The 16,322-nt window shown below is 44.5% G+C and overlaps 1 protein-coding gene and 1 long non-coding RNA gene across 7 annotated transcripts in view; one reads left to right on the top strand and one right to left on the bottom strand.

The window, feature by feature from the left end:
* LOC130356982 (uncharacterized) overlaps positions 1–16,322 on the top strand; it is a 53,171-nt gene that overhangs the window by 8,013 nt on the left and 28,836 nt on the right. Inside the window, exon 1 of one of the 3 annotated variants that reach the window (XR_008889055.1) lies at positions 15,379–15,643. The exons of 1 other annotated variant lie outside the window; for it this stretch is intronic. This is a non-coding gene — a long non-coding RNA (uncharacterized LOC130356982). Of the gene's footprint in view, positions 1–15,378; positions 15,644–15,695; positions 15,867–16,322 lie in introns of those variants that run through there. One more of the 3 variants, XR_008889056.1, reaches the window with a different exon arrangement.
* CTPS2 (CTP synthase 2) overlaps positions 1–16,322 on the bottom strand; it is a 358,316-nt gene that overhangs the window by 318,642 nt on the left and 23,352 nt on the right. The window lies entirely within an intron of this gene.

Here is a 16,322-nt window from a genome sequence, read left to right as displayed (position 1 = left end):
GACTGCCTGATTTCCACTTCTCCAGCCTCCATCAGGCAAACTCCTCCAGGAAAGACCTTCGTCTCTCCACGCCAACGCCTCGGAATCCTCAAATGGGGTCACTCCTCCCATCTCGCAGGTCATACAGGCATCAAGAAATCTGTGCAACTCATCTCTCGCTTCTATTGGTGGCCGACTCTGGAGACGGATGTCGTGGACTTTGTGCGAGCCTGCACTGTCTGTGCCCGGGATAAGACTCCTCGCCAGAAGCCCGCTGGTTTTCTTCATCCTCTGCCTGTCCCCGAACAGCCTTGGTCTCTGATTGGTATGGATTTTATTACAGACCTACCCCCATCCCGTGGCAACACTGTTGTTTGGGTGGTCGTTGATCGATTCTCCAAGATGGCACATTTCATCCCTCTTCCTGGTCTTCCTTCAGCGCCTCAGTTGGCTAAACAATTTTTTGTACACATTTTTCGTCTTCACGGGTTGCCCACACAGATAGTCTCGGATAGAGGCGTCCAATTCGTGTCAAAATTCTGGAGGGCTCTCTGTAAACAACTCAAGATTAAATTAAACTTTTCTTCTGCATATCATCCTCAGTCCAATGGACAAGTAGAAAGAATTAACCAGGTCTTGGGTGATTATTTACGACATTTTGTTTCCTCCCGCCAGGATGATTGGGCAGATCTTCTACCATGGGCCGAATTCTCGTATAACTTTAGAGTCTCTGAATCTTCCTCCAAATCCCCATTTTTCGTGGTGTACGGCCGTCACCCTCTTCCCCCCCTCCCTACTCCCTTGCCCTCTGGTTTGCCCGCTGTAGATGAAGTGACTCGTGATCTTTCCACCATATGGAAAGAGACCCAAGATTCTCTTTTACAGGCTTCATCTCGCATGAAAAAGTTTGCCGATAAGAAAAGAAGAGCTCCCCCCATTTTTGCTCCCGGAGACAAGGTATGGCTCTCCGCTAAATATGTCCGCTTTCGTGTCCCCAGTTACAAACTGGGTCCACGCTATCTTGGTCCCTTCAAAGTCTTGTGCCAAATTAATCCTGTCTCTTACAAACTTCTTCTTCCTCCTTCTCTCCGTATTCCTAATGCCTTTCATGTCTCTCTTCTTAAACCACTCATCATCAACCGTTTCTCTCCCAAATTAGTTTCTCCCACTCCTGTCTCCGGTTCTTCTGACGTCTTCTCAGTGAAAGAGATACTGGCCTCCAAGACGGTCAGAGGAAAAAAGTTCTTTTTGGTGGATTGGGAGGGCTGTGGACCTGAAGAGAGATCCTGGGAACCTGAGGACAACATCCTAGACAAAAGTCTGCTCCTCAGGTTCTCAGGCTCTAAGAAGAGGGGGAGACCCAAGGGGGGGGTACTGTTACGCCGAGCGCTCCGGGTCCCCGCTCCTCCCCGGAGCGCTCGCCTCTCTCTCGCTACCGCAGCGCTCCGGGCAGCTCCACTGACCCGGTGCGCTGCGATACCGTCTCCAGCCGGGATGCGATTCGCGATGCGGGTAGCGCCCGCTCGCGATGCGCATCCCGGCTCCCGTACCTGACTCGCTCTCCGTCTGTCCTGTCCCGGCGCGCGCGGCCCCGCTCCCTAGGGCGCGCGCGCGCCGGGTCTCTGCGATTTAAAGGGCCACTGCGCCGCTGATTGGCGCAGTGGTTCCAATTAGTGTGTTCACCTGTGCACTCCCTATTTATACCTCACTTCCCCTTCACTCCCTCGCCGGATCTTGTTGCCATTGTGCCAGTGAAAGCGTTTCCTTGTGTGTTCCTAGCCTGTGTTCCAGACCTCCTGCCGTTGCCCCCGACTACGATCCTTGCTGCCTGCCCCGACCTTCTGCTACGTCCGACCTTGCTTCTGCCTACTCCCTTGTACCGCGCCTATCTTCAGCAGCCAGAGAGGTTGAGCCGTTGCTAGTGGATACGACCTGGTCACTACCGCCGCAGCAAGACCATCCCGCTTTGCGGCGGGCTCTGGTGAATACCAGTAGTGACTTAGAACCGATCCACTAGCACGGTCCACGCCAATCCCTCTCTGGCACAGAGGATCCACTACCTGCCAGCCGGCATCGTGACAGTGGTGTCCTTCCGTCTCCCCTTCCTGTGACACACATTTTTTCTGGGATCGTCCCGTCCTTCCAGTGTTGGGGATCACATCTGGAAAGTGTTGGCCTGGGACAATCCTGGCACCTATAACTCCAGACCCTTGGGAAGTCCGGCCTGATCTTTCCCAGTCGCCAAAGATCAGGAACCTTAGGACTTCTTCTTGGTACTGGAGGAATGTCCCTGTGTTGCCAGCGTACTGGGATAGTACAAAAGCATTGTACATGGCAACCTGTACCAAGTAGACCGCAACTTTTTTGTACCATGCCCGTGTTTTCCGCATGGCGTTATATGGCTTGAGGACTTGATCTGAGAGATCAACTCCCCCCATATACCGATTGTAGTCCAGAATACAATCGGGCTTGAGGACCGGTCCCACGGTACCTTGCACAGGGACAGGGGTGCTGCCGTTTTCATGAATAGTGGTGAGTATAAGGACATCCCTCTTATCCTTATACTTCACCAACAACAGGTTATCATGGGTCAGAGCACGGGACTCACCCTTGGGGATAGGCGTCTGGACCAAATTTAGAGGGAGGTCTCTCTGGTTCTTCCGCACGGTCCCACAAGCGGACGTGGATCTGGCGGAAAGGGATCTGAACAGAGGGATGCTGGTATAAAAATTATCCACGTATACGTAGAAACCCTTATCCAGCAATGGGTGCGCAAGGTCCCAAACGAGTTTCCCGCTAACACCCAGAGTGGGTGGACATTCTGGGGGTTCAATACGGGAATCTCGTCCCTCATATACTATAAACCTGCAAGTGTACCCGGAGGTACTCTCACAGAGTTTGTAGAGTTTCACGCCATACCGCGCCCGCTTCGAGGGAATATACTGGCGGAAGATGAGTCTCCCCTTAAAACTGATGAGAGACTCATCTACCGAGAGGTCCCTGAGCAGTACATAGGCCTCCAAAAATTTGGCCCCAAAGTGATCGATGACCGGCCTCACTTTGTAAAGCTAGTCATGGGCGGGATCACCTCGGGGAGGACATGCCGCATTATCTGCATAATGCAGGCATTTCCGAATTGCCTCGTACCGCTTCCGTGTCATCGACATACTGTAAAGCGGGGTCTGATTGAGGACGTCCCCGCTCCAGTAATGACGAGCACTTGGTTTTTTGACCAGGCCCATATGTAGGGAGAGGCCCCAAAATGTCCTCATAAGTGTGGATGTGGTGCTTGGTGTAAACTTTATATAATAACGGTGTGTGATTTACAACCACACACCGTTATTAGAAACAAAAAAAAAAGCTGCAGCCCCCCAAAAAAAGGGGTGGCAAACACAGCTCCCTGAACCCCTAATAGGGCCCGGGGTCAGGGATCAGACCCTAATAGGACCCTTGGGGACCTATTAGGGGGTCAGGGGGGGGAGAGGGGTTATTTTTTTTACTTTTATTAACTTTATTGACACTTATTCACCTACCTGTCCCTGCAAGAGTCTGTCCCTATTCTAACGGCTCCTGAGGGGGCTCCGGAGCTCTGAGGGGGGGATCCACGGTCCTCTCTGCGCTGCTGTACCCGCTGACTGAACGCAGCGAGCGGGTACAGCGGCAGGAAGGACCGTTAACCCCTCCTCTGCCGCGCTACTATTGGCCAGACGATCACCGGCCAATAGTAGCGTTGCTGGGGCGGTGACAGTATTGTCACCGCTCCCCAGCAACGGCAGGTGATTGGCGGTGTATCGTACACTGCTGATCACCCTGTATTTCGCGGTCATCGGGTCACAAGCGACCCGAATCGCCGAAGATCGCTTGCGTGAATTCGCAAGCGATCTCCGGCGATCGCCGACATGCGGGGGTCCCGGGACCCCCCTTTGGCATATGCACGGCAAGCCTGCTGAAAGATTTCAGCCGGCCAGCCGTTCCGATCTCTGCCCGGGGCACGGCAGAGACCGGAGAAACACTAGTACGTCCTGGGTCCTTAAAGCCCAGGGTGCCAGGACGTTCTAGTACGTCCTGAGTCCTTAAGGGGTTAAATCTCTGGTGAGACTTAGCTAGCTAGGGACATTGGTAAGTCCTGTTATTGGGCTTGGACTTTTATGGGATGGAAGGCAGGTTTGGTAGTGGGGCCTTTGCACTTTTGTTATTTTACTCCTCCCTTTCTAAAAATCATAACGTTTTCAATTTTCCCCCTACAGACCCATATGAGGGCTTGTTTGTTGCTCCACCAACATTACTTTGTAATGACATCAATCATTTCACAACAAAATATACGGCGAAACAAAAATGAATAATTTGTGGGGCAAAATTGAAAAAAAAACTAAAAATATTTTGCAACTTTTGGGGGCTTCCGTTTCTACGCACTTTTCATTAAAAAGGACACATTGGTCCAGATTTACTAAGAGTGTTGTGTAGTTTTGTTTGTGGGTTTTAATTCCCTACATTTTTTTTCCACTGTATTTACTAAGGTTTCCCTACATTTTGCACTTTTCCCTACATTTTGCATTTGTTACACATGCTCTGATCTGTAGGGTTTTCCTCAAGTAAAATCCACCACATTTTCTGTGTAAACCTTAGTAAATATGTTGGGTTTTTGTGAAAATGTTGTGGACAAGCCCCCTTTTCTGTAACAACGTCCCCTTTTCCTGGCGGGAAATGGAGAGTTGGTCGGGTTTTTCCATTTCTGGTGCAATGAGACAGAATTCTGGCACAATGAGAAAGAAACTGTCACAACGCGCCAGAATCTGGCACACAACCCAACAAATAATGTCCAGATTACAATAGTAAATCAGGGCCATTATCTTTATTCTGTACGTCCATATGGTAACAACGATACCCACTTTGTATAGGTTATGTTTTATCTTAATACCTTTAAAAATGTATAACTTTTTGTGAGAAAATGAGTATGCATAAAACTGTCCTCTTCGGACCCCTATAACTTTTTTATTTTTCTGTATACAAGGCTATATGAGGGCTCAATTTTTGTGCCATAATCTATAGTTTTTAGTTGTGATGGGACTTTTTGGTCGCTTTTAATCCATTTTTTATTATATACGAAGTGACCAAAAATACGCAATTCTGGACCGGTATTTTTTTTTTTACATTTACGCGTATGGTTTCATTAATGTTATATTTTTGTAGTTCAGACATTTATGCATGCATGCGGCGACACCATATATGTTTATGTGTATTTTAGATGACATCATTTTATTAAAAAAGTAGGGTTATTCAAACTTTCACTTTTTTTTTAGTCCCCAAAGGGATCTATTACATGCATCATCATTGGATTGCATACACTGTTCAATGTTATGCCATTGCATAGCATTGATCAGTGTTATCGGTGCTCCATTGCTCCAGCCTGCCATGGCTGACTAGGGCCTCGGAGCACAAATCGGATGGAGGGGAGCCAGATAAGAGACCTCCCGCCATCCTCTTAGCTGAGGGGGGTATTAGTGGGTATTAATTTTTCTCCCGTTTTAGATGCCACAATTCGTTTGCAGTGTCTAAAGGGTAAATGCCAGACTTCAGCCCGATCAGCATTAACCACGGGTCCTGGTTGCTGATAGCATCCGAGACCCACCGGGTATGAAGTGCACTCAGCTCCTGAGCACACTTAAAAGAAGTACTCCGGACAGCAGAGGTCAGCAGAGAGCATTGTGGTCATGACATCAGAGGAAATGCATTTCTTTTTTGGATTTCTCTTTAGTATACAGCCCCTAAAAAGTACTGGAAGGATAAAGATTTTTTAATAGAAGTGATTTACAAATCTGTTTAACTTTTTGGCACCAGTTGATTAAAACAAAAATAATAGTTTTCCGAGGGGAGTTTTAGATTGTGGGGGTCCGAGTGCTGCCCCCCCCCCCCCCCCCCCGTCTTCTGTTTAGAGCCCCGGCTCTCCTATACAGCGCCACGTCACGACCCCCACGACCCCTCCATATAGCTCTATGGCAGAGCAGTTCAGCAATCTTCAGCTTTCTGATAGAACTATATTGTGGGCGTCGTGACGAGTTGCTGTATAGGAGAGCCGGGGCTCTAAACAGGAGATTGCGGGGGGACTCAGCGCGTGGACCCCCCGCAATCTAAAACTTATCCTTCGGATAGGGGATACGTTTTTTTACATGATACTTGTCCTTTAGTATAACGGGAGCGAGCAATGGATGTAAATATATGTCCATTGTCCTTAAGGGGTTAATCTCCTTCCTAGGCAATTTCAGGATTTCAGACTAGCATAGATCAACACTGGTTAATCCTCTTCCTAAAATATAGACTTTTATTAGATACAGTGAAAAGACAAAATTATATACCTAATGTTTAAAATAAGACATTGCTTTCTCCAGCAACAAATAGATTGCTAGTGGCTCAAATAAATACCAGGAATATACAGGCCCAGATTTATCTGAGCTGAGCTGTGATTGGTCGCTGTTGGAAAATCTCTCTATATTTTCTCTCACACAGTTTGATAAATCTGGGCCACAATGTACAGAAAAGAGCAGTAAATACATTTCAAAGTGCTTTGGAAGTTTTCAGAGCTTCGGAAAAAATGTATCACTGATTTAACCAATCACTGCACTTATAATAGTCACACAAAGAGAAGACATTAAAAATGCACCACTATAGCTTATTAGACATTACGTGAAGGTAATAACCATATCTATTTATGACAAAACACACTTATATATATAGTAAAATGATAGTAGACTGATATGGCTATAGAGGATAGAGATAATCCTCTGAATGAACAGTGCATCAATCACAATCCACTAAAAGTTTATCCGAATATTTTACCAGGTTAGTATGCACTCACACTATGCCAACTCATAAATGATGCAGGACAAAATTGACCTTACCAGAACAGTCATTTTTGTCCTGCATTATCTATGAGTTGGCATAGTGTGAGTGCATACTAACCTGGTAAACTATTTGGATATTCACTGCTCAAAAAAATAAAGGGAGCACTAAAATAACACATCCTAGATCTGAATGAATTAACTAATCGTATGAAATACTTTCGTCTTTACATAGTTGAATGTGCTGACAACAAAATCACACAAAAATTATCAATAGAAATCAAATTTATCAACCCATGGAGGTCTGGATATGGAGTCACACTCAAAATCAAAGTGGAAAACCACACTACAGGCTGATCCAACTTTGATGTAATGTCCTTATCACAAGTCAAAATGAGGCTCAGTAGTGTGTGTGGCCTCCACGTGCCCGTATGACCTCCCTACAATGCCTGGGCATGCTCCCGATGAGGTGGTGGATGGTCTCCTGAGGGATGTCCTCCCATACCTGGAAAAAAGCATCCGCCAACTCCTGGACAGTCTGTGGTGCAACGTGGCGTTGGTGGATGGAGTGAGACATGATGTCCCAGATGTGCTCAATCGGATTCAGGTCTGGGGAACGGGCGGGCCAGTCCATAACATCAATGCCTTCCTCTTGCAGGAACTGCTGACACACTCCAGCCACATGAGGTCTAGCATTGTCTTGCATTAGGAGGAACCCAGGGCCAGCCGCACCAGCATATGGTCTCACAAGGGGTCTAAGGATCTCATCTCGGTACCTAATGTCAGTCAGGCTACCTCTGACAAGCACAAGAGGGCTGTGCGGCCCCCCAAAGAAATGCCACCCCACATCAATACTGACACAGAAAGGCAGAGGTAGCGGTCCTGCTGCTGGGTTGCTGCCCTCCTACGGCCTACTCCACGTCTCCTAATGTACTGGCCTGTCTCCTGGTAGCGCCTTCATGCTCTGGACACTACGCTGACAGACACAGCAAACCTTCTTGCCACAGCTCGCATTGATGTGCCATCCTGGGTGACCTGCACTACCTGAGCAACTTGTGTGGGTTGTAGACTCCGTCTCATGCTACCACTAGAGTGAAAGCACCGCCAGTATTCAAAAGTGATCAAAACATTTGCACAACAGCATGTGAAATTGATTGTCAATCAGTGTTGCTTCCTGAGTGGACAGTGTGATTTCACAGAAGTGTGATAATTTTTTTTAGCAGTGTAGTTTTAGTGGATTGATGCACTGTTCATTCAGAGGATTAGCATTATCCTCTATAGTCTACTATAATTTTACTATATCTATAAAACTAGGTTTCCACGTCTTGGTTTTTTGGAATACTGAGACTGCGGGTTTGAGCCCCGGCTCTCCTATACAGCGCCACGTCACGACCCCCACGACCCCTCCATATAGCTCTATGGCAGAGCAGTTCAGCAATCTTCAGCTTTCTGATAGAACTATATTGTGGGCGTCGTGATGAGTTGCTGTATAGGAGAGCCGGGGCTCTAAACAGGAGATTGCGGGGGGACTCAGCGCTTGGACCCCCCGCAATCTAAAACTTATCCTTCGGATAGGGGATACGTTTTTTTACATGATACTTGTCCTTTAGTATAACGGGAGCGAGCAATGGATGTAAATATATGTCCATTGTCCTTAAGGGGTTAATCTCCTTCCTAGGCAATTTCAGGATTTCAGACTAGCATAGATCAACACTGGTTAATCCTCTTCCTAAAATATAGACTACATTATCCTCTATAGTCTACTATAATTTTACTATATCTATAAAACTAGGTTTCCACGTCTTCGTTTTTTGGAATACTGAGACTGCGGGTTTGAGCCAAAGCCAGAAATGGATCCATGAGGAAAGAAAATTATAAGTACAGTGACCCCCTGACCTACGATGGCCAACATATGATGGCCTCTCAGAGGCCATCGCATGTTGAAAGCAGCATCAACATACGATGCTTTTGTATGTCGGGGCCATCGCATAAACGGCTATACGGCAGCGCAGACTGCTTCATCTGCCACCGGATAGCCATTTATGGTGCCCTCTGTGGTCCGCAGACGATCACTTACCTGTCCTCGGGGCTCTGGCGCATCCTCTTCGGGATCCTCTCTATCGTCAGTGCTCTCCATCGTCGTCATCACGTTGCTGCGCATACCGTCCCATAATCCAATAGGAGCAGCGTGCGTAACGACGTGATGGCGGCGACGGAGAGCGAAGATGCCGGGCAAGCAGAGGCCTTGCTGGAGTGTCGGGGACACCCCGGGGACGCGGCGACAGCAATGGAAGGCGACATTCAGGGCAGCGGTGACGAGCGGTGACGGTCCGGAGCGGCGGGGACACGTGAGTATAACCTCCAATACCAGTGGTCTTCAACCTGCGGGCTTCCATATGTTGCAAAACTACAACTCCCAGTGTGCCCGGACAGCCGTTGGCTGTCCGAGCATGCTGGGTGTTGTAGTTTTGCAACATCTGGAGGTCCGCAGGTTGTAGACCACTGTCCTATACTTTACATTGCACGGATCCCTCAACATACGATGGTTTCAACAAACGATGGTCCATTTGCAACGGATTACCATCGTGTGTTGAGGGACCACTGTACTCCCTTTATATTTCCCATTCCTTTTAAGGGTGCGTTCACACTGCGAAATCTCCGCTCGCTGAATTCTCACTGAAATTCCATCTGGCGGCCACCTCCGAAGGGCTGCGGGGCACTGAGCCGTCACCATTGACGGCTATGCAGTGCTCGCGGAATCCGTGCAAAGAAGGAACATGCTCTTTCTTTGATTTCCGCCGCTGAACAATTTCCGCCGCTGAAATTCTGCAGTGTAAACGGGTCTCGCGGAAACCCATTCGCACTAATGTTAAGTTCACACCGCGGAATTCCGCCCGTGGAATTCCGCAAGAATTCCATAGTGTGAACGTACCCTAAATCCTCTGCCTTTGGCTCAAAAACTGCAGTGGCAGTATTCCAAATAAACTGTGGAAACGCAGCCAAAATGTGTTTGTCATGAATAGAATAGATGTGTCTTCAAATGATTTCTGAGAAGCTATAGTGGTGCTTTTTTCTCATGTCTTCTTTGTATGCTTATAAGTACAGTGTCTGATCAGATCAGTGGTACATGTTTATTGGCCCTATTCATTTTTTCAGGAGCCCCAAAAACTTCCAAAGTGATCTGGATTTATTAAATCACACTGCACACTGGTTTTCAAAGCACTTATATGCCACTCCTTTCTGTACATTTTATATATATATATATATATATATATATATATATATTCATTTGAGCCACTAGCAATCTTTTTGTTGCTGGACATGGTGATGTAATATATTAGGGATATATTTATTATATAAGTCTATATTTACTGGAAAAAGTAAATTGTATACAAAGGGCTATATTCATGGATAAATAGGCATATATAATGAGATTTCAACTCAGAATCAGCAAATAAGCATCATGGGAAAACTTTGAAAGACAGAAAATTGTTATTCATTGCTAAACCTGTGCCTCGATATATTTAAATAGAAATATTGATCTGAATTTATGTTGGTATGATAATGTTTTCTATGGAAGGCGGTTGGTAATGACCCAGAAACGGTGATGGTTAAATTGCGGGGGAGCTACAGCTATTCTTTTCACTCGAGAGAATAATTAGGAAAGATATAGTTGGATAGCAAAAGCCATAAACATATATACATAACAAACATACATAACAAAAAATTAACATGACACATCAGAAAGACAACAGTGCCATCTAGTGGTTAATGTTTGAACATTATGCAGAATAGCAATAACTATATAGCTGATCTCATAAGGTCTATAGACTTAGAGTTCGTTTACACTGCTGCTCTAGCTCCGATAAAGGGAGCTTTGTTGGTCAGTCTGTCAGAAGGTCGGGAGCAAAGTGGAGAAAAAATCCTGCATGTTGTATCAATTTTCTCTGTTCAACTCCAATGGACACCCAATGGATCCCATTGAAGTCAATGGGATCCGACAGTACCCGGTGGTCTCAGTTGTGCTCGGACCCATTCGGATTCCATTCAGCACGAAAATAAAAGAGCAAACGGACCCTAAACAGGTCGGAGCACTACAGAATTGTGAACCTAGCCTTATTGAGTGGATATAACTATAGTTATATGTATATCAGGAGAATGAGGACCAGTGTCAAAAGTGTAAGAATCTAATCGACAAGGGCAAATTGTGATGACTAGACGACTGGGTCAGATCAACTCCAAAACAGGAGATCTTGTGTGGTGTTACATTGTTTTGTGTTGTTGCTAACAAAAGTTTGTAAATTTGGCAAATAAACCTTATTTACAATGGGGGTTAAATTATTTTTACTTCAGTTGTATATATTACAATACAGAGAACACTTCCAAAATATGATGTCCAATTGAGCATTCCACAATGTGTTTTCTGTCTGATGTAAGAAGAGATAGGATTCCAGCTCACCTCACCCCATGAACGGTGCACGGACCAGTGCCCGGCAGGACATCCAAACGTGAAGAATAATGGTCAGAAGGTCCGGCACTTCGTATGCAAGCAGCTTTATTTAGACATCATCACACGGTAAAAACCACACAATGTCAGACATGTTTCGAGCGAGCACGCTCTTCCTCGGAAGAGCATGCTCGCTCGAAACATGTCTGACATTGTGTCATTTTCCGGCACTTCGAATGCTGCTTGCATTCGAAGTGCCGGACCTTCTGACCATTAGTTTTCTGTCTGATCCAGTATAAAATCAGAGACACACAGAGGTTACAGAAAAATGCAATGGCTGCCATATTACAGTTTCGTGAAATGCAGAGGTTGTAGATAGCTGTAATACATTGTTTTATTTTTTTTAGGGCTGTATTTTCTTGTAGAAAGGACTATAAGATAAAAGAAAAAGAACAGAACAATGGGGCACAAATGTGTGAATAAAGTATAATTAAAAGTATAATGTTGTGATGACACAGCACACATGTAAATATATGGGAACTTGATGCTGAGAAAAGTCAGGTGGTCTGTGATCTAGTGATGCCAGATCACTAGAACAGGTTTGAAAAGATGTTGAGATAATAATGCAGAATATTTTTTATAACTGGAGGTTTTATTATTGCTTTCATAGCCTTTCCCCTTGATATGTTCTATTTGCAGAGGAAGTGACAGTAATAAAGTACATCAAATGGAAATACACAAAAATGTGGAACATATCAGATAATACCAAAGTTGATTAAAGGACATCATAAAGGCTCTATATGATTCTCAGAGCTTTATATATGGGCCGATAGGAAGATCAAACAAATGATACCTGTCTGTTAGGTAATGGCTAAAATCATATTTTCCTTCAAAACTTAAATGAGCACTGTCAGATACAATGGGGGAGATTTATCAAGACCTGTCCAGAGAAAAAGTTGATGTCTTGCCCATAGCAACCAATCAGATCCCTTCTTTGAAAAGGCCTCAGAAAAATGAAAGAAGCGATCTGATAGGTTGCTAAGGGCAACTTAGTAACTTTTCCTCTGGACAGGTTTTGATAAATCTTCCCCAATAACTTTTGATATGTTATAAAGCATACAAAAACAATATGTTTTGCAATTGCTTTCATCAGAAAATTTTCAGTATTTCATAAAAGGGGCCACTAGGGGTCCCCCTGCCTCCTGGGACTCATACCAGTCCTGCAGTGTCCAGTGGTCATCAACATGTCATGGACACCATGAGTGATTGACAAGGCTGCAGGCAGCTCCAGGGCCCTCTGTGAGACAGAGAAGAGTGAGGGAGAAGGGGGAGGAGTCATCACAGTGAGGAGGCGAGAGGGACACGCCCCATGTCTCTGCATGGACAGAAACCTCACTGAGCAATGATGGCAAGTAAATAAAGGTAATTCTGAATATAGAAATATAGGTTGTAGACACATAAAATTAGATGTACATGATCAGGATGAGGTACTGAGCAACATTTTATAGTTTTTTTGGGAAGGAAGGGATCTGACAGGTACGCTAAAAGCATCAAAGACGGAGTGTTTAGCTGCAACATGCACACCTTCTTCCTCCCCTACCCCTTCCTGCCTTGCATGATTTATGTAAAGGGCTAAGTGCTAAAAGTCAAGTAGGAGAGAGGGGGATGATGTGCATGTTGCAGCTAAGCTTCCCCTCTTTGACACTTAAGATTGGAAGAAAATCGCGATTTTATAATGTTGCAAACAGCCATCATCTAAGAGATAGCTATAATTTGTTTTATCTCTCAGCAATAACAGCTATGCCCATGTCTGCAGCTCTGAGCATGACATAGAGCTCACAGATTCCCTTCAAAAGGGTACTCCGACATCAGGTAAAAAATGCTGCAGAAGAATATAGCACTGCCTACCTGTCTGCCCCAAGTTCTGAAATCACCCTGGTAAAAAATCCTCTCCTCTACCATGTCATTTCACTACTTTCTGGTTGATCAGTTGCTCATTACTACAATTCCCAGCATGCATTGTTTCCCTCCACTCTTCATCACAATCTTTCCACCCTACTTATTACCCTCCCATCGCACTTCTGCCAATCTTCCTAGAGCTGTTTCAGAACATTTCAGTACACTACAGACTATTGCTATCCCAGTAAAGATATATGTGTTTATGTCAGGGCTGTGTGGGTTGGTCAGAGGCGATGAAATCACTAAGGTCCAGCCACCTGGTAAAACAAGCAGGGCATTATGTGTGGTCTATACAGAGATGGAGGAGCTGGGGATCAGACTGAAAATAATAGGACTACACAATTTCCTGTTATGGGTGAGTTAAGCAAAAGCATTCTGAAGTCAGTACAAGTTGAGGCAATAAGTCCACCACCATTAATATACAGTATAAATAGTATGGTGCAAAAATAATCCATACTGCACATTACAGTAATTCATACAGGCTGTACTTTATCAATGACACCAGGAGAAAGACAGACACACATCTTTCTATGTGGAACGTCCTTTCATTGAATAATTGTTTTTTTTAACTGCCCCATACACATGGACACCTACAAGCGCATAACGCGTACAAAAAATACCTCCAGCAACATAGTAAATTTAATAGAAATGATAACCTTTATTGATGTATAAATAAACAGCATTTAAAAAAATATAAATGGAATCACACATGAATGGGAGAAAAATACATGGATACTGGAGTGAGGAAGTCCTGTAAAAAGTGTACAGCTGTATGTCTGTATACAAGAGTCATGCTAAACAATAGACATAAAGTTGTGTTTTGAAGCGCAGATTAGAAGGACGACCACTCTCAAAACAGAGCAGAAATAGAAATATCTCTTCAAAGTTAATGAGGAACAAGTCAATAAATAAGGGTAAAGTGCAAGTGCAACCTAATAGAGCTTACTAACAAATAGTCATGGCCTGAGAAACAGTAGTAGGATATTAAAGGGGTACTCCGGTGAAAACCTTTTTTCTTTTAAAGCAACTGGTCCCAGAAACTTAAACAGATTTGTAAATTGCTTCTATTAAAAAATCTTAATCCTTCCTGTACTTATTAGCTGCTGAATACTACAGAGGAAATACTTTTATTTTTGGAACACTGTGCTCTCTGCTGACATCACGACCACAGCGCTCTCTGCTGACATTATTATAATAATAACTCTTTATTTATATAGCACTCACACCTATTTGTAGATGTTGTCCTTAGTGGGATTTGAACCCACAACCCCAGTGCTGCAAGGTAACAGTGCTAACCACTGAGCCACTGTGCTGCCCTAACCATATATTGGCTAAAATGGACAGAGATGTCAGCAGAGAACACTGTGGTCATGATGTCATCAGAATCTCCTCTGTAGTATTCAGCAGCTAATAAGTACAGGAAGGATTAAGATTTTTTAATAGAAGTAATTTACAAATCTGTTTAAATTTATGGCACCAGTTGATTTAAAATAAAAAAAGGTTTTCACCGGAGTACCCCTTTAAGTGTAGCTACAGATACATACAGCTGCCAGGACTCACCCCAGTTCCACACCAGTCCCCCGACGCGTTTCGCCAGGATGGGCTTTACCAGGAGTACTGCCCCATACACAGTCAAGGAATTTTAAACAAGGTTGACTTCTTTGCAGTCACAGTTTGGTTTAAAATTCATTTTTAAATTTCACCCAATGAATGATCACAGTATCTAAAGTAGCAGCAAAAAGGATGAGATTTAAAAAAAATCTAAGCTAGACACCATAGAATAAACCTACACAATGTCAGTACAAAAACTAACCTGTAGTACATATTTCATATATACCAAGAACCAAAAAAGCTGTAGCAGACCATGTAATCAGAAAAGTCACTTTATTATTAAAAATACACATATCACAAATAACACAAGAGGAATGGCAAACTGATATGTACCATTACTAGTCCCACACATGTATTTTTATTATATATATTTTATTATATTTTTATTATAATTTTCATAATAGATGTATGGCCCAATATGGGTGACACTGTGTGCCTATTATATGATCCTCCACAATATGAATTGTTATAGATGGAATTGTGAATATGTACCTTTATGTACTGTAATACTTTGCCCTCTTTGTTCACCTTTTCTTTTTCATCACTATGCACTCTACTTCTTTTCTATATCCGGGATGCTGCAATATACTTTTTGTCCACGAGGTGGCATTAATATGAACTGGTTGATATGTGCTGTAATGTCTACCTCCACTCCATAGATGTCGCTGTCTTTACTATGTTCCATTGTGGCTTTCTCTGCCCTCTCGTCTCCCTGGCTCCAGCTGTGTTGCGGTCACGTGGCTCTCGGCGCTACACGTCGTGGGTCACGTGGTCGCACCGTCGGGCCCGGGGGGATGACGGGGCTGAGGCAGTAAGTAATGCAATGATTACCTCCACCCTATAGATGTCGCTAGCATTTCATTATGTTTTATTATGTCTTACTATTATGATCTCCTCGGCCCTCTTGTCTCCCTGGCTCTGACTGTGTTGCGGTCACGTGGTTCTCGGCGTCACACGCCGCGGATCACGTGACCGCGCCGCCGGGCCCGGAGAGATGACGGGGCCGAGGCAGGAAGTGTGGCAGGATCAACCAGGTACACAGCTGTCCTCTAATGATTACCCTCATTCAACATGATGTGATTGGTCAGCTATGCCTATATATACCTACCTATATTAAGAGATAGCCACTCCCAGAAGAAGGACATTTGGTCCGAAAAGGTCGTAGGGGTGGACGTCTCCTGGACAAGCTACTTATTTATCTTTGTTGGTCTGATCTCAGCTTGTATCATATGCACCTATGCACTTTATGGAATATTATTCGTATTTACCATTACTGTCTGTATCATTGGCATAGCCTTGTTGCCTTGCTGCTTTACCTCTCTTTACGGTTTTGTGCTATGTATATTTGTGGTCGTTGCTACATGACTGAAATGCGTACAACCCTAATACTAACCTAACAACCAACTGTAACCAATAACCTATCAACCTCAACTAAGCAGTTTGAAGTGTGCCATAACTGCGGCGTAAAGAATATGCCTGGAAAAGAGGGC

This window comes from Hyla sarda, chromosome 2, assembly GCF_029499605.1.
Source record: "Hyla sarda isolate aHylSar1 chromosome 2, aHylSar1.hap1, whole genome shotgun sequence".
Taxonomy (NCBI): domain Eukaryota; kingdom Metazoa; phylum Chordata; class Amphibia; order Anura; family Hylidae; genus Hyla; species Hyla sarda.
This window is presented reverse-complemented; position numbering and strand designations above follow the sequence as displayed.